Raw genomic sequence first — 18,946 nt, 5'->3', positions numbered from 1 at the left:
TTCATTTGATCCAATTTTGCCATCGAAGTATAATGTTAATCTTTCAGACTTTGTAAACTGTTATGTAACTGTTGAAAAATGTCACCTTTTTCTGGTGTATTTAATACCCAATTCCTCATTTGTTTCAGCTTGCCTAACATTTACCAGTTCTGTTTGTTCATCTCCAAGACATCTTTGACTTAAGTGGATGTGCCTACACCAGTGTTGAACTTTATTCTTTAAGTATCTGAAAATGCCTCTTTTGCTGTGGTATCTTTTTGGAGTAGAGATGAGACAAGTGTAAGGTAATATTTAAAGGAACATAAAACGTGCAGGATATAAAAAACCTCTCTCAAAACAAAGAAAGCAGGCATAAAATGTTGTATCTGGAGAATAATCTACTCTAAGGACTCAAACCAGGATGTGTATAAGCAGCATAAAGAGCCCACAGGTTGCCTTTACCTCAACTTGTTTGGTGTTCTCTGAATTTAGTCTAGTTAGACTGAGCAAGGAGATAGTGCAAAGGCAGACTTGAGGCACCGAAGTGAAGCAGACCTCTTCCAGACCTCTTCCAGCAGCTATACCTTAGGAATATAGCGTTAAGACCTGTCTTACTGGGTTAAACTGGAAGCCTGGCATCACTTGCCTGACTGTGGCCAGCAGCAGAGGTATGCCAGCATACCTTCTGTACAGCGCTCACATTGTGGCTAAGGACTCGAAGTCAGAGGCAGCAGCTTAGTGTTTAATGTTTCTTGGTGGATTCTCAATACCTTAGATTTGTAACCAGTTTTAAGCCATACCTGAACCAGGTGCTGTGCGGAACCCTGCACCTGACAGTTGTTTTGGCAAAATCTCTTCCATTACTTTTGTCTTACAGGGAGAACCTGGCTACATAACTCTGCATGCTGTTTCTTGCCGGGTGAGAAGGCTAAACCTGGGACTGTTTGCAGTGTGATTCTCGCTGCAGTTCAATTGAAAAGACAATCCTTGGCAGGAGTTTGGGGAAAGTCCTGGGGTTTTGTTTCAGAGGGTTTGGTCACTCATTCCAGCTGCTGTATTCTACGTTCTGCTTCCATATAGTGCAAGTCTTGGAAGACACTTGCCATCAGCCTGGCACGGGGGTATGTATCCACGCATGTCCTAAGGGACCTCTAGTTGCAGACACCACAAGCAGTGCAGGGGACGATGCCTCTCTGAAGTCACCAAGGCCCTAAGAAAGTTAAGTGAATTATGTGGGCTAACCTGCCTTTACAAACTTTTCCTCCTTATAGGAATTCATTATTCATTATTCCCTACTTTTCCAAGGTAAAGGCAATATGGATAAACCTGTGTGCAGTGGAATTGAGCTAAGACCTACAGAGAGGTCTAATGTGACCAAGTCAGCTGGTCCTTTATTAGTCACTATTTCAAATGCCTTGCATGTTTTGAAGTAAGCCAATTGGCATACAGCAAGGTATTTAGCATAGCAGGATTGTGCATTTACACCTTCTGGCTTGGAGATGTACTTTGGTTCATTTCCTTATTACAACCAGCTACAGCTCTTGGTAAGCCCGTGTTTGCCTGTGCCAAACAGCAACCACCAGTGATATCCTGTTCCTCTCAGGCTTGAGCACTTTATTCCTGTCACCTTTATGCCAAACAAGGGCATGAGTAGCTCTGTCTCCATGGGGGGCAGGAGGTATGACTGCTTTAATTTGCCTTCCTAGTCCAGAACTGCTCTGTGTAAAGCTCTCACCTTTCAGTGACGTACACCTTAGCTTGCCAATTCCAGGAGCAGGTGCTGGAAGTGGCCCTCAGCTCACCCCTGAATACCCCCAGGCTGCTATCTGCAGCAGGGGCTGCTTCAGGGAAGCTCCCACAGATGAAGAGGAACAGCTGGGATCAAGGACAGGAGCCATCTGTTTAAGCCTCTCAGTCTGTGAGTGACTTGGAGCCAGGGTCAGAGAGCATCCACCTCCCTTTGGTGCTCAGAGCGCCTAGCCATGTACAGTAGGAGTTCAGTTGCTCTTTGGGTGCAGTGGGAGGACCCGGGCTGGGATGATGCCAGAGTGAGCATCTGTGCGCTGGTATTTGGGCAGCATGGCCATGTCTCAGAGACACCACATTGATTTGCTCTTCCTCTGGATTTCTGGCATGTAGATAGTACTCAGCAGGCTTGTTCCTTCCATGCCCCCAGCCATTCTCATCAAGTCCCCTATGAGCATAATCCACAGGCTCAAAACTCATAGTCCTTTTCTTAACACATGGCAAGTGACCAGCACAGCCAGTGACTGTAGTTTCTTTTATTTTTATTGGTACAAAGTTTAGGAAAGGATGCCAACATTCCATTAACTGGCCTAGAAAGTTAGATAATCATTGCTTTGAATGGTCATCTTGTTTGCAGAGCCATGACCTTCATACATGATGGTAATGTCCAAGAAATACATCTCTTGTTGCTGAGATTGAAATAAGCTAACTTTTAGTCTCCTTTGCAGAGCATTTACTATGGTACATAGAGTGTTTTTCTGCATTTGCAGCAACTTCATTATGTTTCGTGTTATGTCTGATTTTGACCATATTAAGTGTCCTATTTTAAGGAGAAAATGGGTATATTCAATGCATAGAGAAGCTGGAGGAGCTACAAGCATATGGATTGTCTAGAATTGTTTCCTTTTTAACCCTTGAACTCAAGCGCAGGTCCAAGGGTGTAACTGAGCTGCCAGCTCAGCCAGCACCACTGATAACCCTGACGCTTGCCTTGTTCTTAGTTCACATGGATACAGCTTGCCCCAGTGTAACGAGAGAGCAAGGCGGCATCAGGCTGCGCAAGAAGCTGGAGCAGTATGAAGAATCTCCAAAAGAAAGACTGTCAGTACTTTCTGTACTGAATGCTTGCCTCCTATCCTGTGAATGATTATGCGGTCTCAATGCCTTTTTTGGTGTTTTTAAACTTCAGGTTTCTACTTTAAAATCCCCTATGGTGGTATGACCTGCTGTTCTTAACAGCGGCAGTCAGAAAGTGTCACGGCATTCCAGACAGGTTGCTGCTGTTAGATCTTGCTGCAGTGTCGGTATTAGCTGACAGCTCTTGGAGCTGCTCTAATCCATCACCCCTGATTCACAATAGGGCAACCATGGCTTTTGCAGAGAAAACAAATACACACCATGCTCTTGATGTAGTATAAGGCCACATGCACAATATTCTGTATGTGTTTCTTGCCTTTTTGTCAGCACTGATTTAGGAACTGTGGTAGATGCAACTTGAAGCAATTTTAAATGCAGAATTCTTTAAGTCCCTTCACTTCTGGAAACTAATATATATTGCTGCCTCTGCACAGATTTGGGACAGTGTTTATGAAGTCAGGGTGATCTAACCAGGCCCAGAACCTGATGCTTCTGCTCCCACTAACACACATACTTAGAGGGAGAGCATCTGGATGCCAGCTCTCAGCTAAGACAGTAGAGCTTTGGGGAGTGTCCTGTGCTGTCACCCTATTTTTACTTACATAGTGCAGCAGTTTCTAACATCTCTAAACAAATAAATGTTTTAGCTTGTTCTCGAGTCGATTTTTATTACTTCTTCTCAATAGGTGAATAACATAACCAAAAGAATGTACTTTGACGTTTAGGATTGAGTGTCAAACCATAGCCTGCATTCTCGTAGTCCTGTCATAAAACTGGGAAATTAGTGTCTCTGAGAAACATGAAGAATTCTATAACTAAAGCAATCTGAGGAGCATTTTCAGTGCTGTCACAAACCATAGTGGGGAATTAACTGCTATTGGTGTGACTTATACCACAGGTGTATTTAACACAGTCAAGTTAAATCCTTGTTCTGTGAAGTCCATCTGTTAATCTGGCTTTGATCCTCCTGTCACCTGCTGTTGTTGAATGTGGGATGAACTGATCCTTCTGTGCGCTTGGAAGATAAGGTTTTAAATCTCATTATAGTGGTAAAACAGGGATAGATCCACCAGGAATGGAGCTACCCAGGTATAAAACCCGGTTTGGTCTCTAATTACAAAAATACATGTCTGCATTCCATCACACTATCAAAAAAAAAAGTGGGTTATTGGGGTTTTGTGGTATTAGATTAAATATATATATATATGTATTAGCTTTATGATTGGTAGCGAACACCACTGAGTGGTTTGCATCACTACTGAAAGTGTTGAAAATGAGTGTACAGAATACAATATAGAAAAACATATTAAACCATAGTGTGAGAAAAGGATTTAGAGGTCTTGGTCAGCATGTTGCTGTTTAGAAACCTTTAACAGAACCCTTTGCAATTGTGTGTTTGAAGCACCAGAAAAAGCTGCTTTCATCTGACTCCGTATGTCTGAAACTGATACTGCTCCTGATAATTAGCACTAAATCAAGTAAGCAATCTAAACCTGCGTTGGCATGATGGAGACATAGGTTAAAGCCTCTGAGCCTCATGTCTTGATTTCAATGTTCCCGTTTATTGTGGGTGTAGGAAATTAAGGTTTCTCTCTCACATTAACTAATACACCATGCATCATGTTATCTAGTCCAGATTTAACAGCTTTGAATGCAACACCTTGGGTTGAAACTGGGACATTTCTTTGGGGGAAAAAAATAACATTTTATCTTTTATTTGTTGTAATTAATAAGTTTCACTCAAAATTTCCCATAGTCATTTCAACTAGCGTAGACAAGATCCAGTATTTAGCTTCTATTGATGTTGTACAGAATCACAGAATCCCAAGGGTTGGAAGGGACCTAAAAAGATCATCTAGTCCAACCCCCCTGCAAGAGCAGGGTAACCTACAGTACATCACACAGGAACTTGTCCAGGCGGGCCTTGAATATCTCCAGTGTAGGAGACTCCACAACCCCCCTGGGCAACCTGTTCCAGTGCTCTGTTGACTTAATTTGTCCTTTTAGCACAGTTCCTCAAAGAAGCAGTTGTGGCTGGCTTTGTATTATCATCTCCAATGACCAAATAGTATACACCTCTAAAACTCCTTTATTGTGCATGCAGACTTATTGACTTCAATTTCATTAATGAATGGGATGAATACTTTAAAATAACTACCAAGAATAAAAGAGAAATGGCACACTGGGCAAGCTGCTGGCCAAAGCTACTTCCTAATGTGAAAAAGCCAATAGCTCAGTAGTACCATGTGGGGAAATATTCCTTTTAAATTTAATAATTTTTAATGGAAGTAAAAGAAAACCAACAAAAAGTAGTTCAGAATTTAATTCTAGAGATTTTCTTTTTAGTCAAAAGCCAAGTTGCCTTTTCCAAGAACTGGAGCAATTTTTGGTAAAGTCATAAGGGCTAGAAAGTCACTCTTTATAATTCAAGCATGTTTAAAGTGAAAAGTGCCTGGATGTAGGACTGAAATAGCATGTCAAGATAAAAGGAAATGGCAAGCATTTTTTCAGCTTTCACAGTAGAATATCTGTACTTCAACAGGAGGTGGGAGAGAAATTTCTTATGACTATTTCCGGAAAGTCATTAAGTAAAACGTGCCACAAAAACAGGGTAAAACAGAAACAGTGTATTGGTAAGGTGTTAATTCATTAATGTGCTCCATGAGCTCAGAGATACAAAATACATCGAGTTTCTTAATGACTTCCTGGTAGGCTGGAGACAGGGCAATGCAGGAAGGGTCATTTTAGATGTATTTTGTGAGTTAAAGGGTCCTTCTCTACCTTGCAAGAAATTACTGTTCTTTGAGTTGCCCATTGATAGGCTGTGTCTTGAAGTTTATAGGTGAGATTATTGTAGCATAGAGTGAAGCAGTTACAGAGATATTCCTGCTGTGCCTTTCCTCTTGTCATTGACAAGGCTGCAGGAAACCTAGGCTTACCTCTGCCTGGTTCCTTTGCTGCCAAATATTCTAATGCCTTGTAAAATACTGCTTTTTCGCTTATTTTGCTTTTTCCCCCAGACTACATGGTCTTGATGGTGATAAAATATAATGGAGAAGATCTGTTTAACCATATAATTACATATAAACATATGTAATTTCTTTATAGAATTATATATACATATAATCAGGTAGGAAAGGGCAACTGTGACAAGGAAATCTCTCACCAGTTTGGATCTTGCCAAACCCTTGGCAGTTGGAGAAGCGGAACCTAATCCGCATCAGTAGGATTCAGATGTTAATAAAAATGAGCAATGAAACGACAAAGTATCACCCTCCAGAGGCACTCTCAAATGTCAGATCGTTCCTGCGATGCTGTAGATGCATCCCAGGCAATTCCCTTGGCAAGCGCTATATGCCACTGACACACGTTCAGCAAAGCACTCGCCTTGGTACAAATATCAGATTGAAATACTGGGGCCCTAAAAGTTGCATATCAACATCTGGAATGCCTAATGGCTATTTTGTGATTTCTCAGCTGTCCCTGAGGTGTTTAAGCTTTCTGACCTTCCCCTTGCATCAGTAGCACTCTCAGCTTCATTTCTTGTGAAATATTCAGTAGCTTGCCTTCTAAAGCTTTCCACCTCTTAATCCTCTTATTGTCTTCCTTGATATCAACCCTAACTGCTGACATGACAGCTTTTTCCAATATGCATGTGAACTAAATGGTTTGGATAAAAGCCAAGGAACATCTTTGCCTTCTGGAGAATTGTAGTAAACAGATATTGCATTAAGACCTTGCAACCCAGAGCCTAAAAAAAAAGGAAAGCCTAGAAAACTATTGCCTGAAAGACAACTTAATTCTATCAAGCTTCTGAAGGACACAAAGGGCTCACTGCTCTTGGTCAGCCTCATTTGCTGTGGGGTGGTCAGCATCACTGAGCTTGCCACAGATGAGTACAAATGGCTTTGAAGCCTAAATTGCATCTCTTCTGCAGAGTGGCTTTATTCTGCTCCTGCAGATGACTTGCTAAAGCAAAAGCTAAAGCATTTTGCCTTTTTGTTTTGTTCTGGGGTTGTTGGGGTGGGGGGTTTTGTTTGTTTGTTTGTGTTTGGGGTTTTGGGCGGGGGGGGGGGTTACCTTCTCTCTTTTAACCAAGAGCTTACTCAGGACTCCCATCCGTACCGCGCAAGTCAGCCACAGGGCAGTGTGGTCCAAGACTGGCTGGCAGCTATGCTGCTATGCCACTGCCACCTCCCTGGGTGGCTTGATGTGCCAGGTAGCTGTGTACATGGCTGAGGCTCAGCCTGCTTCCTTCTGCCATTGCCCCCGTCAGTTTACTGAAGGCAGGTCCAGGATGGTGTGTGTGGAAGGAGGCCCATTCTGTCCCCGATACCGCTTTCCTCTTCCTCAAAGGGGAGTGACCCAATCATCAGTATTGGGCTTTAAAGGAAGAAATAGCTTTCTTCTTTTCCCCGTTCTTTGCATCTCAGGAGGAGGGAGGGAAAGGGAGGAGAAGTTTGTTGTGATTGCTCCTGTGTGGGAGAGGCCTTCAACTCTTGACTCCCCTTGCTAACACGCTTTTTAGCGTTGCCATCCGCACAGCTCTGCAGAGGCAGTGTTTCTCAGAAGTCAGAAAGGGATTTCTAAATAAAAGTAATTTTAAACAGTTCTGCACATTGCTGAGAATTTGAAGACCTTTGAGGCCATATATGAGTGTGTTTATGCCACGCAGCACTACCTAACGCCTCCTCCAAGCTGCCTGACATGGTCCTTGGGTGCTCTGGAGGCTGCAGTGAGGAAAGGGCGTGCTGCAAGCATCCTGCTGCCTTGGAGCATCTTTGCATTGAGTTGGTGTTTCCACAGTCCTCAGGGGGGAGCCGGCTGTGGCATGGTGCCTGTGCACAGGAAAGGGAAAGCTTCTGCCCCTGAGGCATGAATCCAGCAGTGCAACAGGAGAGAAAAACTTGATTAAGGCAGCCCAAAAGCTGGCTTGAGACAGGGTTTTGGTTGAGTATGTTCTGCTTCTTTGGGGATGTCACAAGGGAGCGCAGAGTCCTCGCTTTCAAAGGACTGTTCAATTAAACTTCCTTTTTATAGGCTGTATGAGTTGGAAGGATTCATTTTTCAACCTAAAGGTCCTGTCAGTGGCTTTGTAGTGTTTATTTTCAGAGGCTCATGAGTGACCAGACTTGACATATCCACTGGTAAGCACAGTGAGCCCCTCGATAGGGGAAGTGATGCTGATTGCCCCAGGGAAGCATATGGAGAGTGTACTGGTCTGTGACCAGCTCTTCTATTTAACACTTCTGCCTGCACAGTCTCAAGAGTTGAAAGCTCAGCTTTGGAAATGTCAGGTGATGACATTTTCATCTCCCTTTGAAAACTATCCCACAGTCAAATGGATCTTGCCTTTTAGAAAGCTTTTCTTTCTTTATTTTCTTATTTTCTGGGTTTTTTTCCCTAAACTGTCTTTATGCTTCAAATAGAAGGCGTGCATGATCTGCTTTTGGGTGTAAAAGCCTATTTCTTGGCATTACTGGCACCAGTATGCATGTTAATGTACTGTCAGCTCAGTTTCCTTGCAGCAAATGGTTTTTGTGCTTTCAGGTGAGCTGTTTTCAAATGACCTTTCTGTTCTTGGTCACCGATAGAAGAGGAATAACTGCTGCACAGAGCTGAGCCGTCTCAGGTGTTTTTCTGGTAGCTGATCTTACTAGGAACTGGACCTAGGAACTGCTCTCATTCCTCCAACAGCACCACTTTCTGACAATAAGGCTCCAACTATTATTATTACTGTTATTATTATTAAATAGGAGACTTCTAAAATAAATCTTTTTATAATGCTGTGATGTCTCAGAAGCTGGCTTTCACTTGTGCTCCTCCCTTCTTCCTCCATGTAGCTTATTTGCTTTGCTTGCTGCCAGGAGCATCAGATGCAGCCTTGAACGAAGGCCAGCATTTGCATAGCTCTCATCAGGTTTGAAAGGGATGCCATGACAAGTTTCCTTTCTGCACAGCTTGGAACAGAATGAAATACGTCCATATGTAGAACACAACCGCAGTAAATGGGGAGGGGGAAAAGTGGGGTTAGAATAGCACATCAGAATATTTTATCAGCTCTCTTCTGTGGGGGTGAAGGAAAACTTCCAACCAAAAGACTTAATTTCCTGACTGACACATTCTTTTTTTTCCACCCGGTAGAGGTGAGCTAAAAGGAAAACATCTACTGTGTTATTTGACCAATAGGTGTGGTGTTGACCCCAAGTAAGGTAGCTATAGAAAGGATGAACCACATGGTTAAAGGAGCTTTCCTTTAGACTAATGAAATACCATACATACAGGATCATTTATTTATTATAAAAGGAAGAATTCATCTAGGTCAATAAAGAACATGTGTGCGTTATTTTATGAGCATAAAAAATTAATAAGAGGATTGGGGGTTGCTTTTTATTATTTCTAAGGTGACTGTGCATTTTTCCTAAATGAATGAAATATGGAATTGATCTTCAGAGAAGCCTGTCTGACTTGCTTTAAGCAGTAGCACCACCACATGTCAGGAAGCAGCCAGAGGTCCAAACCACAGTGTTAACTCTTCATTCCGTGATCAGAAAAAAACCTCATTAAAACCTGCTTTAAGCAAAACATCCAATAGTTTTTATTAATTCTCTAAAAGTCGGATATTAGTCACAGTTTGCAAGTCAGATTCATTTTCCAGCTAAATATCCTTCCTACAACTCTTCATCCAGCTTTGCTCGGTTTTAGGGCATTTCTCATACCGCGTCTCAATTGGGCAGGCTTGCAGAGAGTCCTCCCTGACTGCTGCATTGCCCCCTCTCCAGAATTCAGATTTCATTACTTGTTTGCTGCAGCTCTTGCTGTGTTGTCCTTTAGGTTTATCAGTGCGTGTTGGGATCCTCTAGCAGAAGAAGGTGAAAATCTAGCAGAAAAGAATCACTATCTTGCTGATGTCCTGAAAACTGCTTTTCCCTTCAGATACCTAGTATGTAAGAATTAAGTTTGGGACTCGCTTGCTCTCTAAGACTTCTTAGATAGTCACACTGAGAAATCAAAAGTGCACTCTTTTTGCTCTGAATTCTCCCCTTTCCTTGTCCCGTGTAGTTAGTTCCACGGAAAGCTGACAGCAATGCAGTTAAAGGGTCAAAACCAATAGTGGCACAGATGAGTGTATATGACCTTTTGCTTTGAAGCTAATGAAGGAGGAACCTACAAGGGATACTCATTCACTTCCTTAAAATCTGTAGAGTTTTCATTGAAACATTATTCAAGCATTCTTTAATGTGCACGAATTGTTGCTAAGGTGCCGCTGGCACCTGAATACCCAGTCCCTCTATTGTGTTTATGTCAGGTAAAGAATAACCATTGATGGTCACTTATCTGGAAAAGGCCATTTATTCTCTTAAATCAAGTATTTTGAAGAAAACTCGCATCAATGCCATCTGCTTGGGAGAAAACAGTCAATGTAGGCTCACACTGCCACATATCGTGTCTTCCTACATGGTCACACAGGCAGTTTTCTAGAAGTACTTTCTCACAAATGACTGTCATGGTGGTAACTTTGATTCGTTTGGAGACTCTGTAGTAAAAATTCGCATGGTCTTGCCATTGATTTGCAAGTTGATGTATGGATAGCATTAAATCATTCTGGTATGACAATGCTCTCATTTAGACTGGATATAAGGAGGAAGTTCTTTACTGTGAGGGTGGTGAGGCACTGGAATGGGTTGCCCAGGGAGGCTGTGAGTGCTCCATCCCTGGCGGTGTTCAAGGCCAGGTTGGACAGAGCCTTGGGTGGGATGGTTTAGTGTGAGGTGTCCCTGCCCGTAGCAGGGGGTTGAACTGGATGATCTTAAGGTGCTTTCCAACCCAAACCATTCTATGATTCTAAATTGTTCTGGTATGACAATGCTCTCATTCGTAGCTAGTTCCTCTCCAGGGAAGAAGATACAGGCTGTTGTAGTGGGGAGTCCTTAACTGTCTAAAAAGTGTTTTCTGGCTTTCTTTTGCTGTGTTTATATTTATATATTTCTTTTTAAGGCAGCATTTGCCCTTTTTCTAGTAGCCAAATAGTAATCAAAAAGATTTCTCATTTGATATATTTGTATTTTCATGGCGCTGCCAAGTAGATAATGTAAAGTCTGTGTCCTGGTACCTTCTAGTTTGACACAGACTGAACATAAGCTGTTCCTAAAATGGGGTTGCCAGGTATCCTTGCAAGCCTGCTCTTCGTATTTAAGCTTGTGAAAGATGGAAACACGTGGATTTTCCTGAGAAACAGAGCTCTTTAGCTTCAGTGGGTATTAGTACCTACAGGATTCGCTGACTCTGCGTGTTAGCACGCGTTTCGCGATGGGGCAGTGTCCTGGTTTTGAGCAGCAGCAGTCATTTTTCTCCTTCTTAGGAGCTAGTACAGTGCTGTGTTTTGATCTTTTGGCCTTGGAGCAGTGGTGATAACGCCGATGTTTTCAGTTGCTGCTCAAATGTTTGGTCTGGCCAAGGATTTTCTGAGCCTCATGCTCTGCCAGGGAGGAGGGGAGGCTGGGAGGAAGCAGAGACAGGACACCTGACCCAAACTAGCCAAAGAGGTATTCCATACCACAGCACGTCATGCCCAGGATGTAACTGGGAGTTACCCGGAAGGGTTGGGACTGGAGGGTTGGAGAAGGTATCGGTCGGTGCTTGGCTGGGGGGAGTGGGGTGAGTTATTGGTCGGCTGGTGTTGAGGTGTTGTATTCTTTCCTCTTGTTATTTCCTTTATCATTATTATTATTGGTGGTAGCAGTAGTGATCTATGTTATACCTTAGTTACTAAACTGTTCTTATCTCAACCCGTGGGAGTTGCATTCTTTTCGATTCTCCTCTCCGTCCCTCCAGTAGCAGGGGGAGGGCAAGAAGGGGGGGGGAGTGAGTGGACGAGGTTTGTGGTTGGGTTCAAACCACGACAGGCAGTGAATCAGTCCTGGTGTCTGATGTGGCCAGCCAGCTGCCTGATCCCAGTTGTGAGATTCCGCTTGCTATTAATGGTGTTGCTTCTTACATAAGAAATGGGAAAACTGCCTTTACCGCTTCTGAAGACTGAAGGTCAATATACTCACGCTTCTGAAGTATCCAGAGCATTGTTTTAAATGTAATGGAAATATCAGCTAAGTTTTAAATAAATCTTAATATTCATAGTTTGATATGAGCAGAGAGTGGATCAGGCCATTGGAGTTTGGTCTCTTGTCAGTGCAATCTCTCTCTGGCTTCTGCCAGTGACTCGAGCTGAATTTCAAGACAGAAAAAGGTGTGCATGTGTTGGCTGTATCAAGTTTGCTGAGCAGAGGGAAAATGCCTACCAAGCTAAATAGATAATAACATGTACTTGAGTTTTGATAATTGCTTTGTTCTGAATTATAATAGCACTGAGAAAAATACTGTATGTTTTTGAAAATATAGATTGCACAATTTAGGGTATTATCTAATGAATGCCTCATAGGCACAATTCAGTAAATGAAAAGTCTGCTGTGTTTCAGAGAAAGCAAATGATTTCATTTATTCTGGAAGTTTTTCTAAATGGACTAAAGGCTCCAAGGTTATTAGATACTAACAACAGATTAGGTCTAAGGATTTGCTTTAAATCATTGGCTTATAACCAGTTGTATCTGATTTTAAATAGTCCATTTAATGACAAGCTCCAAAAAAAAAGGTGGGCTAAAGTTATATGAGCTTGGGTAGTGAAAAGCTAATGAGTTATCTAACTCACTGTTTAGGTTACAGTTGTTACTAATCCTGCAGATGAAGCTCTAGAATACTTATTTTCTGGTTATCTCTAACTAATGTTTCAGAAATGTTTGGGGTTTTTTAGTCATCCTGCCTCCTATTGTCTCAAAGGTAGCATTTCAGAAGGATGCCACCAGTTGCTACTCATATTCTTGCTTTATATTGATGTAGTTTCTAACTGATCTAGCTAGGAAAAACAGACCACTTCCTTGGTACCTAAATTCCACAGGGCAACCCTGGGAATAAAATGGTGGTTTCCTTCTCCACAAACTTTGTTTATCCTCGAATTATCATGGACACAACAGCACTAGTACTGCAAATTTAACCTGAACGTGTTATAATAGAGGCATCAGATGTGTTTCCGTCGTTTTTAAATAGATGGGCATCTATTTAAACATCTTGACAAAAGGCTTTTGAGGGTGATCAGCTCTTTCCTTATCTTATTATGTGCAAATGGGAGAAGATTTCATATTATTCACTGAGAAAGAAACAATAACACAAGCATTGCTCTTAAACGTTTTCTTGGAAAGGAGGTCTCAATGAGATTGTTTCTCTAGCTGTCACAAAAGCAGTTTAGATAAAGCTTTGAATTAACTTTTTTTTCAGTCTGATCAAATTTAAGTCTTGTGGGTATTTAAGCGAGCGATGGTTCTAAAGCACCTGTTTATATTGTTTTGAATAACACGTATAAAACCATACTTGGCAAAAGTGAAAATTATCATCTTTTCTTTAGAAAGGAAGCCTAAGATCTTGCTTCCGAAACCACCACCTGTGTTTCCACAGTGCGCTTCATGATAGAAAAGGAAGTTTGTTATGTGGAGGGTCTTTGAAAGAATGAAAAGTAAGAAGATACCTGACTATCAGTCATACCTTGTGCTGCTTAATGTCTCATGGTGAGCTGCAGATCCTACCTCATCCTCCCATTTCAGCCATTCCTCCTGCCCCTCTGACCGTACTGGACAGCATGAGAGAGAAGCCACATGCAGTCCTCCTTTACGGGGTGAAGAAAGAGCTTCACAGAGCTGGGACCAAATAACCGGTTTCTTGTGTGACTCAATGCAACTGTGGATTTTATCAATGCATATCTTAAAGGTGGTGTCAAGAGGATGGGGCCAGACTCTGTCTATGGTGCCCACTGACAGAATAAGGGGCAGTGGTCACAAACTGAAAGACAGGAAGTGCCATCTGAATATGAGGAAAAACTTCTTTATGTTGCAGGTGGCAGAGCCCTGGAATGGGCTGCCCAGAGAGGTTGTGGAGTCTCCTTCTCTGGAGATATTCAAAACCTGCCTGGACATAACCCTTTGCAACATACTCTAGTTGAACCTGCTTGAGTAGGGGGTTGGACTGGTTGGTGTCCAGAGGTCTCTTCCAACCCCCAACCATGCTGTGATTTCGTGTGTTGCAATGCACCAAAGCACAGATGTAAAATGTGTTTTTTATGTGTTGTCTCTAGTAACTTTCCTCCACCAAATATATAACTCGATAAAAAGGTTATTGATATAATAAACTCTTACAATAGAGGACTGTGGACAGCAGCAAGTCTGATCTGCGGTGTTCTGTGAAATTTGGTTTTATTATGAATTGTAATAACGGCTCATGATGAATGACACCACAGACTGTGAAACAAAGATAAGGAACGTTGTACGGGCTCTGCTTGTGATTGAGCTTTTTCTTATGGAAAACACGCTGGAAGCACACTGTAGTTTTCCTCCACTTCTCATAAGAGAAAAGGGTTTCTTCTGTGGGAAAAGTAAATTATCTTTGTCAGCTGTTTGTTTAGTCATTTCTCCTTGAGGTTATGAGGCAGTGCAACGGTTCCAAGCAATCCAGATCTCCTTATCTTGGTTAATGACTTACTTATTTTGAGAATTTGGCAGCGAAGACCAAATAGCACTTGAGCACATCATAAATTTTAGTAGAACCTTCCAAGACTGCATCCCCATGATAGGTACAGTGCTGTCAGCTGATCTTTAGTCATACACTTTATTCCTTTCGGACAGTCCGTTGAATGGGTGGTACAGAATGGATCTAGACCCAGTTCTTTAGGCTGTTTAATTGTGTTAACAAAATAGTTAGGGTATTCCATTACAGGTTTATAGCTGATTTCCGTAGGTTGCTAGCTGGATGATCAGCCACTTTTGCAGTCTTTTTGAGATGTAGTCCTTGAAAAGATCTCTGCAGAAATAACAGTCGTAGCATACATTTCAGAGCTATTGATCCCGGGTCTTGGAGATAAAATGCAAACTAACTGTTAGCAGATTCTTTTGTGGTTTTAATTTCACTAAGACAAACTTATTACAGTTGGCACTGATTTTATGCTTTGTTTTGTGAGGCTAACGATATTGAGAGCAATTCTTTCATTTATGATTTCTCAAAGAGCTCAGCAGTGCCAGAGTATGAACATTTCTTTCCTGTTATTGATAAAATAGTGCAAGGATTATACTTTTTATTATTTTAGATAGTCGTCTTAATGCTTCTGGGGTGAACGAAAACCAGAGAAACTGTGGCAGGTTGTCCTGGTTTGAGCAGCAGCAGTCAGTTTTCTCCTTCTTAGGAGCTAGTACAGTGCTGTGCTTTGATCTTTTGGCCTTGGAACAGTGGTGATAACGCCGATGTTTTCAGTTGCTGCTCGAATGTTTGGTCTGGCCAAGGACTTTCTGAGCCTCATGCTCTGCCAGGGAGGAGGGGAGGCTGGGAGGAAGCAGAGACAGGACACCTGACCCAAACTGACCAAAGAGGTATTCCATACCACAGCATGTCATGCCCAGGATGTAACTTGGAGGGAGCCGGAAGGGGTAGAGGGACTGCAGGGTTGGAGGAGGTATCGGTCGGTGCTGGGCTGGGGGGAGTGGGGCGAGTTATCAGTTGGCTGGTGTTGAGGTGTTGTATTCTTTCTTCTTGTTATTTCCTTTAGCATTACTATTATTGGTGGTAGCAGCAGTGATTTGTGTTATACCTTAGTTACTAAACTGTTCTTATCTCAACCCGTGGGAGTTGCATTCTTTTCGATTCTCCTCTCCTTCCCTCCAGGAGCAGGGGGAGGGCAAGAAGGGGGGGAGTGAATGGACGAGGTTTGTGGTTGGGTTTAAACCACGACACAGGTTAAGATGCTTCTATGTGGTATAGAGGTGCCACTTGCTTCAAAACACTTTTTCAAATACCATGGCTGAAATGACCCAATGGCTTGTTGCCTTCTGTAGTGGAAACAGTAAGTACGCAAAGTTACCACTTATAATGACCTTAAACTACCATTTGTGTGCAGTAACAAGGAAATATCATTTCGGATGCCATGTAGTCATTGCTTTTTAGAGTCCAGTTGCTTAAATTTCTCTTTGGCCAGGTTTGTCATTGTTAACATACTTGAAGCAAAACCCGTGCCAAGTGACTCAGGCTGTTACAATAGAAATCAGCAAGAGCCACTATATTTTGAGAAGAATGCATGTAGATTCTATGTAGATGTTTTTTGTCCTTCATTCGTCTTTGGGGTTGGGCTTTTATTAGTGTCTTTACAGAGTCTGAATCATAATGAAAGAACCTTTGTTTTTAGCTTGTGCCTCACACATGACAGAGGTGCTCAGTTTGTTTTCCCTCACCCTTTACAGTTCTGATTTTACAAACACTTTGAAGCTCTCCATCATTTCCCTCAGCTTTTTTACTCACTGTCTTGGCCTGAATCAGCATAGGGCATTATCCTTTGTCATGGTGGTCCAGGCAGCTAAATGGCAAGATTTGGAAAGAGAGATCAGAGCACATCCTTCCTCCTGCAACTCTGATTCCTGTAGCAGGTGCAGTGAACATGTATTCGCACCATCAGTGGTACTTCTTTGTAGGACTGGGGTGTAAAACTACTAGCTTTACTTCCATAGTTTTGTGTGAAATTAAGTAAACCTCAGAAAATAAAAGCCTTCTTTATGTGTGTTTGGAAAACGAGTATTTTCCTTTAGGAACTTTAATTTTATGTATTTATTTATTATTTATTATTTACAACTTAAGTACAGCGGAGAGCCCAGCTATGCACAGAAACACTTGGAATGCTGGGCTGCGGGACAGGTGACATAGCTCCATTGGGCTACTGGGTTAATTTCTTTAGCAGACACAGCAGGAGAAGGGTCTGTTATTACGGCAAGCTAATAACAGCTTCAGAGGTGGAAAACAGCATGGAAATGATTGTACTGCAGAGCTCCCAGCAACGGCAGAATGAAAAACAGGGAAGCGGTGCTCAGTGGATGGGAAACACAAGAGACAGCCTTCATAGGGAAAGTCATCCAAAGGCTTTGGCTAAAAGGTGTGACCAGGAAAGGAAAAAGCTAACAAAGCAACATAAGCAAGGCAGGGAGGAAGATTGTCTTTGTCTCACTCAGCAGCTCGGCTTGCTTCTACCTTGCTCTTTGCTACAACTCTTTTCACGCAGCACAGTGGATCCTGGGGCATGATTTAGTAACTGCAGGACAGCCGTGCCTTGAGCCCACCCTTGTGTGTCATTAAATTCCACTGACTGGTAAATTTTCAGCCTGCATGGCCTTAGTTTTCCATTATAAATCTTGTTTCTAGCCAATATAGTGAGTGCTTAGTTCTTTTAGGTTCGAGCCTAGTGAAAACGCTCAAACTGATGGTTCTTTAAAAGGATCTGACAAACGAGCTACAAAGATAATTCACAAAATCCTCTCATTTTCCATAGAACATACAGAGCTCATCCAGGACACTTTAATAACTCTGGGATGGTTGTGTGTTCTTTGCTTATTAGGTACCTATTATTCTGTATATAATAGAGTTTTCACTTTGTGATCTGTAGACGAACTTATTTACATGTCAAATACTTCAGCCTTCCAGGATGACAATCACTGCAATGCTGTTGTAGCTATTACTCTGTTTTGACCCATAGATGAGACTGTTTCTCCAAGCTGAGAAGGCAGACCATGTGTTTTTCTTCCTTTCCTAGACTCAGATTTGAGTGAGCGGATTTGCGTGATTGTTACACTCGTAGATGCTTTAATTTTCAAGCCAACGCGCTTGAAAGCCTAAATAACCTTTTTGTCGTGGTGGGAAATTGCCTTAGATGGTGGGCTGGCTGATAATTTAGGCAAAGTTCAAGTTGCATTGGCAGGCAAGTCTGCTTAAGTGGAACCATCTACGACAAAAACACTTGGCAGTCACTGCAACCTAAGGCAGCAAGCATGGCACAAAATATAATCACCTTTAGAGGTACTTTCTTTCTCTTGAGTGTCTCCAAAGTGTATAAAAGTTGCAGTATTGGATTATAAGTCATTTATGCAGCTCTTTTATAAGGGACCCTTAATCATTTAACAAGTCATTTACATAGAACTGCTCCTGAAGGAAGTCTTTCCATGTTTAATTAGTGGACAGACTCCCACTCCTGCTGGGACCTGATCCAGCTTTCTCAGGTATCAGAGACTCTTACTAAGTGTACAAGTTGAAGCAATCCATTATTTAGCGGCCAAGTTGTTAACACAGGCTCTTTATGGAAAGAGCGATCTTTGGCCCTATCGCTCTGTAGTACAGGTGATGGATAATACATGAAATGCTGCTGAGTACAAGGGCTCTGTAAAAGCATACTTCCAGTGTGTGAAATGTAGCTCATCTGAATAAAGATACTGGAATTCCAAAGCCAAGATGACTGGCAGAGAGTGGTCCTGGGTTTTCTGGGATGTTCAGTGTAGGACCAATGGATTCAGGTCTGGCACATGCAAGTTAACTGGGTTCATGTTGCTTTACAGCCTGTGGCGGTATCAGCTGGATGCTGGTGCCACAGCTTCTGTAAAAGCTTTAAGCAGGTCCTAAGGAAGACTTCCTTCCAGTCTTCTGAAGCTGTTGGCACTGATGAATCGCAAGTTTTGGAATGCTGTTCCCTGGTTGATGATTCTTGTGTGAGAAGATTTGTGTTTTGCACTGGTCTGTCATTCTTATCAGGTTTAAGCTTACTGCTGTTTAGGTGCAGTACGTTTTATTGTATGCTTTGTAGCTGAGGAGTCCAAAAGGGAGGTATTTCAGAAGTGCTTAACCTTGACCTTGTTTCTGTCTTACCAAGCTAATAGTGTTTGGCGAGCGCAGTGCTCTTTCCCTGCCCATTGCTTGTAATCTGCTTGTTTGCTGCAGGGTGAGGCGGGGATTGTACCTGTCACACACACAGCTGGACGTCATACATGATTCGCACCTCTTTTCAAACAAGTGCACTTGATGAAAGTCCTTGCACTTGGTGTTTTATAAACTCAGCAAGTCAATGAGCCCAGCTATGTACATAGGAAAGGACCAGGAGTCTGCTGTGCATTTTGGATTATAACCTCCCCTATCCTTAAAACCAGATTTTCATCACAGAATCAGCTGCTTCAGCTCCAACTTCTGA

This window comes from Lathamus discolor, chromosome 4 (assembly GCF_037157495.1).
Source record: "Lathamus discolor isolate bLatDis1 chromosome 4, bLatDis1.hap1, whole genome shotgun sequence".
Classification (NCBI taxonomy): Eukaryota; Metazoa; Chordata; class Aves; order Psittaciformes; family Psittacidae; genus Lathamus; species Lathamus discolor.
This window is presented reverse-complemented; position numbering follows the sequence as displayed.